Consider the following 8,715-nt stretch of genomic DNA (forward strand, 5'->3'; position numbering starts at 1 on the left):
TATTGTAAAATATTTTAGTTATGTTTTGCACTTGATAAAATACATAATATATGCAACATCATAAGAATCAAAATGAAATAAAGTCTCTTCTTTCTCTGATTAATTTAAAAATTCCCATTACCTGGGACTGGATCTACAGCATGAATATGAATTGGATTGTGAACTGGCTGAAGGAAAGAAGCCAGAGAGTGGTGGTCAATGGGACAGAGTCCAGTTGGAGGCCTGTGTCTAGCGGAGTCCCGCAAGGGTTGGTACTGGGACCAGTTCTATTCAATATATTCATTAATGACTTGGATGAGGGATTAGAGTGCGCTGTCAGCAAGTTCGCTGATGACACAAAACTGGGAGGAGTGGCTGACGCACCGGAAGGCTGCGCAGCCATTCAGAGGGACCTGGACAGGCTGGAGAGTTGGGCGGGGAGAAATTTAATGAAATATAACAAGGGCAAGTGTAGAGTCCTGCATCTGGGCAAGAACAACCCCATGTACCAGCACAAGTTGGGGGCAGACCTGTTGGAGACCAGCTGTCACGGTTTAAAGCTGGGCTGGCTATTAAACCTGCAGCAGATGCCCTCTGTTATCCCCCCCCCCCTCCCCCCAGAGGGAAAGGGAAAGGGAAAAGGGAGAGAGACTTCTGGGTTGGAAAATTAAAACAGTTTTAATAAACTATAATAATGAAAAAAAAAAAAGTATAATAATAATAATAGAAATAATCAAATATATACAAATATATATACAAAACCAAGATTGAGCTCCCCTGAAGTCAGCCACGTCACCACCGGCACTGCAGGGCAGGCTCCGGGAAGGCCCAGCCTGGGCCTAGCGATGGTCGAGAGCTGTATTCAGGAACGCACGGATCGGGATCGGGGGCAGCAGGAAAACAGACAGAGTCCTCCCTGGACACCGGCCATAGCAGAAAGAGAGCGAGACCCTCGTGATCCCCCCGTTTTATACTGAGAATGACGTGTATGGGATGGAATACCCTCGTTGGTCAATTTTGGGTCACCTGCCCTGTCCGCTCCCCCCTGCAGCTGCGACCCCCCTTCGGCTCTTCACTCGTAAGCAGTGAGGAATTCAGCAGTGACCTTGGTTTCTCTCAAGAACAAGTACAGCAAGAGCCTTTCTGCACAACATCCCTACCGGTGACTCAGTGATAACTACAAACTTCGAGCGTTATCAGTCCTGGAAGCAGACACTGTCCGCAAAAACATGCAGTTAGTTTCAGAAAGTGCAGTTACTTAGAGGAGACTTAGCTGAAAATCACTGAAAGGAAAATCGGCCTGGTTTAGGCCAAACCAGGACACCAGCGTAGGGGAAAGGGACCTGGGGGTCCTAGTGGACAGCAGGATGACCATGAGCCAGCAGTGTGCCCTTGTGGCCAAGAAGGCCAAGGGCATCCTGGGGTGTATTAGAAGGGGTGTGGTTAGCAGGTCAAGAGAGGTTCTCCTCCCCCTCTACTCTGCCCTGGTGAGGACGCATCTGGAATATTGTGTCCAGTTCTGGGCCCCTCAGTTCAAGAAGGACAGGGAACTGCTAGAGAGAGTCCAGCGCAGAGCCACGAAGATGATTAAGGGAGTAGAACATCTCCCTTATGAGGAGAGGCTGAGGGAGCTGGGTCTCTTTAGCTTAGAGAAGAGGAGACTGAGGGGTGACCTCATTAATGTTTATAAATATGTAAAGGGCAAGTGTCAAGAGGATGGAGCCAGTCTGTTCTCAGTGACATCCCTTGACAGGACAAGGGGCAATGGGTGCAAGCTGGAACACAGGAGGTTCCACTTAAATATGAGGAAAAACTTCTTTACGGTGAGGGTGACCGAACACTGGAACAGGCTGCCCAGAGAGGTTGTGGAGTCTCCTTCCCTGGAGACATTCAAAACCCGCCTGGACGCGTTCCTGTGTGATATGGTCTAGGCAATCCTGCCCCGGCAGGGGGATTGGACTAGATGATCTTTCGAGGTCCCTTCCAATCCCTAACATTCTGTGATTCTGTGAAAGTCATCTATCAGGTCTTCACATTATTGACAAAGAAAGTCAAAGTAGTACACATGCTGCTACAATATCTAACTGATCATAGGACAAGTTAGGCTATCCAGAAATAATGGGATTGATGAGGTTATCTAGTAATCTCTGATTTAAGAAACAGAGATTCCACTTACTTACCAAAGTGATGGACATATTGCATAAAAATACAAAGGGACATACATATGCCTTTAAAAAGGGATTGATTGATTCAATTGCGTGTCTTCAACTGTCACTGAAATCAGGGACAAAATTTACCTTATTGGCAGTGGGTATTATTTCCTCCTTCTTATATTATTCTTTAAGAAATGAGCTATTCTGACGGGGAGGATACTCACCAATGCTTTCCTTCCTGAATGTTCATGATTCAATAATAATTTAAAGTCTTAAATTATTCAGTAATAAAAGTATCATAATAAACAAATATCAAATTAAAAAAAAACACAAACAACACCTTTTTGCTGCTTCTGTTGACAGAAGTCAACAGAGTAATCAAAAGCCCTAACTACTGTCATCTCACTTTGATACATGCTTAAAAACTTGTAAGGGAGGGGGAATTGTCTGTTTTGCGCCCCGTAGCACTCAGTAGTGTTCAGCAGTACACCGATTTCTTTGTACTCTGGCTTTTTGAGGGCTATAAACACAAAGCTGTTGCATTTCACAGTGATTTGTTTTCTGAAATAGCTGTCTTCACACCCTCGCAGCTCTCGTTTGGTGAAGAAATTTCTTGAGTCTCTCAATTGTCCTTCTCTCGAGGAGACCGCCGTGCCGTTGACCTCAGGTTGCTGCAGCCTGGGAGGGCCGAGCTCTCTCCATCAAGCCTGGCAAGCCCTGTCAGGGAGCGTGTTGCTCCAGGACACTGCCCATGCCCAGGTTCCCCCTCCTCCCCGCCAGAGCCCGCCACGCCGGCAGCCATCGAGCCCTGCCCTGCCCGCAGCAGGTTGGGTTGGCTGTGGGAGGGCCGGCTCCCCGTGAGTCACCCCCTCCTCCTTTCTTGCCCCTCAAGGAAAAAGGCAGATTGCTCCTCTCGCTCCCTGCAGATTGCTCCGTGGGACGCCGCTCTTACCGCAGCTTCCTCACCACAAGCTCGACCTTAACTTTGGAGCAGAGTAGCCAAGGTCCCCGTGAGCGGAGGGCGGCAGGCCCGGCCCGCCCCGCCGGCCGCGCTGAGGCGCCTGAGGCGGGCAGAGGCCACCGGAGCCGCCGGCCGACCCAGCCGGCGGGAAGCGCGTTTGTCAGGTAGCGACATGAATTTTTAGCTGCTGAAGATGATACCTGTTCCTCAGAGCGAGTGGGGAAATAAGCGCCGTGGAAAGATAAGCGAATCCCGAAATGTAAATTGGAGGTGGTTCCATCGCTCAGGCATCGGGGTAGCTTTCTGTGGTCATCAAGAAAGCTGTTCAGGTTTTTGAAGGACGTGCTATGGTAAACAAGGGTGAGTGAGTGCACAACCCTGGGATTTTTCAGTAAATTTCGAGCTTTTAATACGGTACAAACATTTTAAAAAGCACCACCTTTTGTACACTCAAAACTACAGACCAAAACGAGAACTAGGAACTGTGGATCTTTAATAATCAGTTTTCCCCTTAGGGCTTTCTTAAACCAATATATTTTGTAAAGTAAGCTGTTTTATAGATGAGTTGCTTTTATTTTTGTATATGGTAGAGTTCTGATCACATTTTAACAAAGAAGAAAACTGAGTATGAAGATAAAATAAATTTGTTGGCTAGAAATACTCCCCGAAGCTGGATACTGGGATGGATGGTGACAGGCCGTGTCTTTAGCTAGAAGGTCTAAGCATAGGTAATTAGCAACAAGAAATACTGACTCAGCATGCATGCCATCTCATTAGCATTTTGGATAATTGTCTGCATTTAATTTTCTGATGTTTTGTTGTGGAGGTGTTTACACATAGTAGAAAATCACAGAATCACAGAATCAACCAGGTTGGAAGAGACCTCAGGGATCATCGAGTCCAACCGTTGCCCTGACACCACCCTGTCAACTAGACCATGGCACTAAGTGCCATGTCCAGTCTTTTCTTAAACACATCCAGAGATGGTGACTCCACCATCTCCCTGGGCAGCCCATTCCAATGTCTAATAACCCTTTCTGAAAAGAAATTCTTCCTAATGTCCAACCTGAACCTCCCCTGGCGAAGCTTGAGGCTGTGTCCTCTTGTCCTATCGCTAGTTGCCTGGGAGAAGAGGCCGACTCCCACTTCACTACAACCTCCCTTCAGGTAGTTGTAGACTGCAATAAGGTCACCTCTGAGCCTCCTCTTCTCCAGGCTAAACAACCCCAGCTCCCTCAGCCGTTCCTCGTAGGTCAGACCCTTCAGACCCTTCACCAGCTTGGTCGCCCTCCTCTGGACTCGCTCCAACACCTCAACATCTTTCTTGAAGTACGGGGCCCAGAACTGGACACAGTATTCAAGGTGCGGCCTCACCAGTGCCCAGTAGAGAGGGACGATCACTTCCCTAGGCCGGCTGGCTACACTATTCCTAATAGAGGCCAGGATGCCATTGGCCTTCTTGGCCACCTGGGCACACTGCTGGCTCATGTTTAGCCGGCTGTCGATCAGCACCCCCAGGTCTCTTCCCGCCGGGCCACTTTCTAACCACTCTTCCCCCAGCCTGTAGAGCTGCATGGGGTTGTTGTGGCCGAAGTGTAAGACCCGGCACTTGTTCTTGTTGTACCTCATGCCGTTGGTCTCGGCCCATCTATCTAACCTGTCCAGGTGCCTCTGTAGGGCCTTCCTACCCTCCAGCAGATCGACACTCCCACCCAGCTTGGTGTCATCTGCAAATTTGCTGAGGGTGCACTCAATCCCTACGTCTAGATCATCTATAAAGATATTGAACAGCACCGGCCCCAGACCTGAGCCCTGGGGAACACCGCTAGTGACCGGCTGCCAGTTGGACTTTGCCCCATTCACCACCACTCTCTGGGCTCGGCCATCCAGCCAGTTTTTAACCCATTGAAGAGTCCACCCATCCAAGCCCCGGGCAGCCAGTTTGTCTAGGAGGATGCTGTGGGAGACAGTGTCGAATGCCTTACTGAAGTCTAGATAGACTACATCCACAGCCCTGCCCTCATCTACTAAGCAGGTCACTTGGGCATAGAAGGAGACCAGGTTGGTCAAGCAGGACCTGCCTTTCATGAATCCATGTTGGCTGGCCCCGATGCCCTGATTGTCCTGCATGTGCTGTGTAATGGCACTCAGGATGATCTAATGGCACTCAGGATGATCAGGATGATCATACGTCTTTCCGCACATAAACCCTTATTCTCTTGTTCTGCCTCTGATAATGAGGTTTGTGTAGTTATCACCACTGACAGGGCTGTTCTGCGCTCACTGAACACGTGTAATCTCATTACCAATAATGGAAATTGAGTTCATGCATCAAAAAGAGAAAAGTTCATTAGTAATTTTTTCAATGCCCGTGAGTAATGCTGCTGAAGCAGAAACATTGATAGCTTTTTCTTTTAACCAGAGGATGTATCTTTTGTATTGCTCCAGAGATAATAGAAAGTATGTTCTATTTTATGAGGAATCATAGTATTTAGACATCTAAAAGTCCCTTTAGCTCATGCTTTTTGTGCCACTGATAATGCAATTTTGTTCTCATTACTAGATACTTTTCCCAGTTTAGTGCTTGAGTCTTCCAGGAACTATTCTTGATTTTCAGTTTAAGTGTTTTTGTTCTTGCTTCTTAGCTTTATGGCTGGTTTTAACAATAATTTTTATTTGTCTTAAGTAGTTCTTTTCCTCCCTATACTAAGAAATGTGTATCCCATTTATGTTTTCAAGAAATCAAGATTTTATTCTGCACATCTTTCTGTCAATTTGAATCCTTTCTGCTGCTCTTTGGTAAAGATGCACTCCTGCTCTGATTAGTTTGTGTTACACAAGCTTCAGTGACGAAATTTGGCCACAGGCAGGAACAGCACTATGTTCAGCTCTGTTCCAAGTCAGATTTGGTGAAAACGTGTGACAGGATTTTATATTCCTTTGGCCATGTTATTTTCCTTGGGTTTTACTTGCAGGATTCTTCAATGCCAGCTTGATCTCTGAAAAAAGGTTCATAGGAGTGGTTTGGAAAGACAGAACTGTGAGTCATGTGCACAGCTAAACTAGTTTAATTGTACATGTAGTCATGGTGGGTGACCATGGGAATGATCTGCTTGCAGGTACAACTGACCTTTAAAAATGAAGTCTTTTATCTCACCTTGTGTCATGTTCTAACAGTGACAAGTATAGGAGGTGTTAGAACTACACAGATATGTGGTGCATTTATAGATGACAAGGGGTTCGTGTGGAAATAAAAAAGAAGGTCTGCAATATGTAATTAAAGACCATGTCGTTATATACAGGATAAAATAGGATGAATTAACATTGGATAAGAAATCATGTGTATCCCAACCTTAAGGATGATCACAGAATTATTCCCAAGTCCCACTGGTATCCTGTTCAGCCTCAGGTCCACCTCTCGTCTCCTTTCTGCTGTCTAATGATACCTAAGTCTGTTTTCTGGATCGGCTCTAGTGAGAGGCCGCTCTCAGACCTGCTCCCTCCTGCTTTACCTTCCATTATCCCTGCTTGTTTCCTTCCATGCACCTACGTGTATATCTTTTTTTTTTCTTCAGGGTCATGTACTTGCAGAGGTCATTTGTCCATAAGTAAGGACCTGTCCTACATGCTTGCTTGTCCAACAGATGACTGTAATGCATCAATTATACATGTATCCTCTTTTATTACTTAGAAAGCTGCATTCTCTGTCTGCAGTGTCAATCTCACTTTGTTGTCTTTGGATTATTGGTTGTTATGAGACAGAATACATGGAGCAGAGGTCCTGTTGAAAACTGTCTGGAATCATCTACTCTACCTTTTACTTAGCATCTTTGAGTTTAACGTCAGTTTTTAGTCTACTTTCCCTCCCATGGCAGATCTCAAGGTCTTTACAGAATTACAAAATGCCATTGGTTTTTTGCATTATATCCATTTCTAAGAACTCACTGACAAGCATCAAAGAGGAGAAGAAAATAATCTGGAAGATCAGGTCAGTTACCCTAACATGCTGCACTGCAGTGTTTCAGAACATCCCTGCTCTTTTACCAGTAGACACAGATCAGCCCATGGATCAGTGGGGTTTATGGTGTTACATACCCTCCTTTTTGTCATAGTCCATAGCATGTGGTGAAGGGCCCATTACGGGGACTTCAGGTACAGAGGGGCAGCCCTCGTCAGGAGGACAGCGCTGTATTGCTGGAGGAAAGTGTTCTCTAGGAGTCATGAGTAGTTACTGATGGCTAGAGAAGAATTCAAGGAAGGATCTGGATATGATAACTTGATTTTATAAAAAAAAAAAAAAAGATGTTGGGTAGGATTAAAACATTTTTAGGAGTAGCTCTGTAAATCTAAGCTGGAGAAGAAGAGCTGAGTTTTACTCAGTGATTTTTGTCACGACAAATAAATAGAGGGATCTAGATGCTCTGTTGCAACATCTTTTCTAAGTAATGAATGTGGTACTGTACTTTATACTGATACGTATTTCTCTCTAAAAGCTTTTTTACTATTAGCTTATTCTAATATCAAAATAAACTATTTCTTCTAACAATGTGTTCAGTTTCTCTTACAGGAATACAATTTATTAGACCATTTCGGAGACTGTGATTCTTAAATTCTGTACGGTTGGACACTGTAAAATCTGTTTGCAGCTTTTTTCCAAAACTGTGAAGTACAAAGACTATGGCTTTTTTGGTGTATTTGCACCTCTCTGCAGGATGTGCATATATTTCAATACAAGTTCAGCTTACAAGTTTTAGAGGAACAGATCCTAGTCTTCTGGTGAAGAGCATTTACCCTCAGGAGATAAGGGCTGTACAAGTTACACAGTATGGTGCAAAGTCAGATACTTACGTTCTACTAGTGGCTTGTTATGTTCTGCTAGTGGCTTGTCTCGCTGTTTTCTATTTGTAGCATAGTGTTTTAAAACAAGGCTCATTACAGTAATATAAAACAAACGGTATTTTTGATTGCCCCCAGTCTTTTCCAGGTCCCACAGTTACGGATGCACCGTGAGGTTGAAAACAACTGAAACTATGATCCAAGGGAAAACAAAGCTGAACATCAAAGTAAAGACAAACAAAAGTGAAGAAAGAAAGGAAGAAACTAAGCACGCAGAAGGCAGCTGTCTTTTAGAATTAATTATAATGGACTGGAACTTATTTCTTACAAGCCACTTGAAAGCTGTTTGATAATTATAAAAATATTTATAGGCCAAGTTGACTTCCTTTGCTTATTCCTGGGAGACTGTGGATGGTGTATGCTTTAAGCAGCTTTGTCTGCTTGCTAGAAACCTCATTATGTTTTGCATGTTTTCTAGTTTCTCTAGTAAAGGACCTAAACCTCATCATGAGCCTGTTTCTGCAAGTACTACCAAGTAATTGAAACTGAGTATTCACAGTAATATACTGTTTCTGAATTAATTTCTCAGTAGTATGGAAGCATTGTAGATTATTATTTTTCTACTTGCAGGCAGAGTTGCTAGGTGTTCCAGAAGGTGCTTTCATCAAATTTGGACTAGATGCTGCGTCATTTTATGGTATGTGGTATTCACTGTGGTATCCATTCTGGATGCACAAAATTGCCACTGCATGAAAGTATTAAGTATATTTTGCATACATTAAATGC

Source organism: Nyctibius grandis, chromosome 2 (genome assembly GCF_013368605.1).
Source record: "Nyctibius grandis isolate bNycGra1 chromosome 2, bNycGra1.pri, whole genome shotgun sequence".
Classification (NCBI taxonomy): domain Eukaryota; kingdom Metazoa; phylum Chordata; class Aves; order Nyctibiiformes; family Nyctibiidae; genus Nyctibius; species Nyctibius grandis.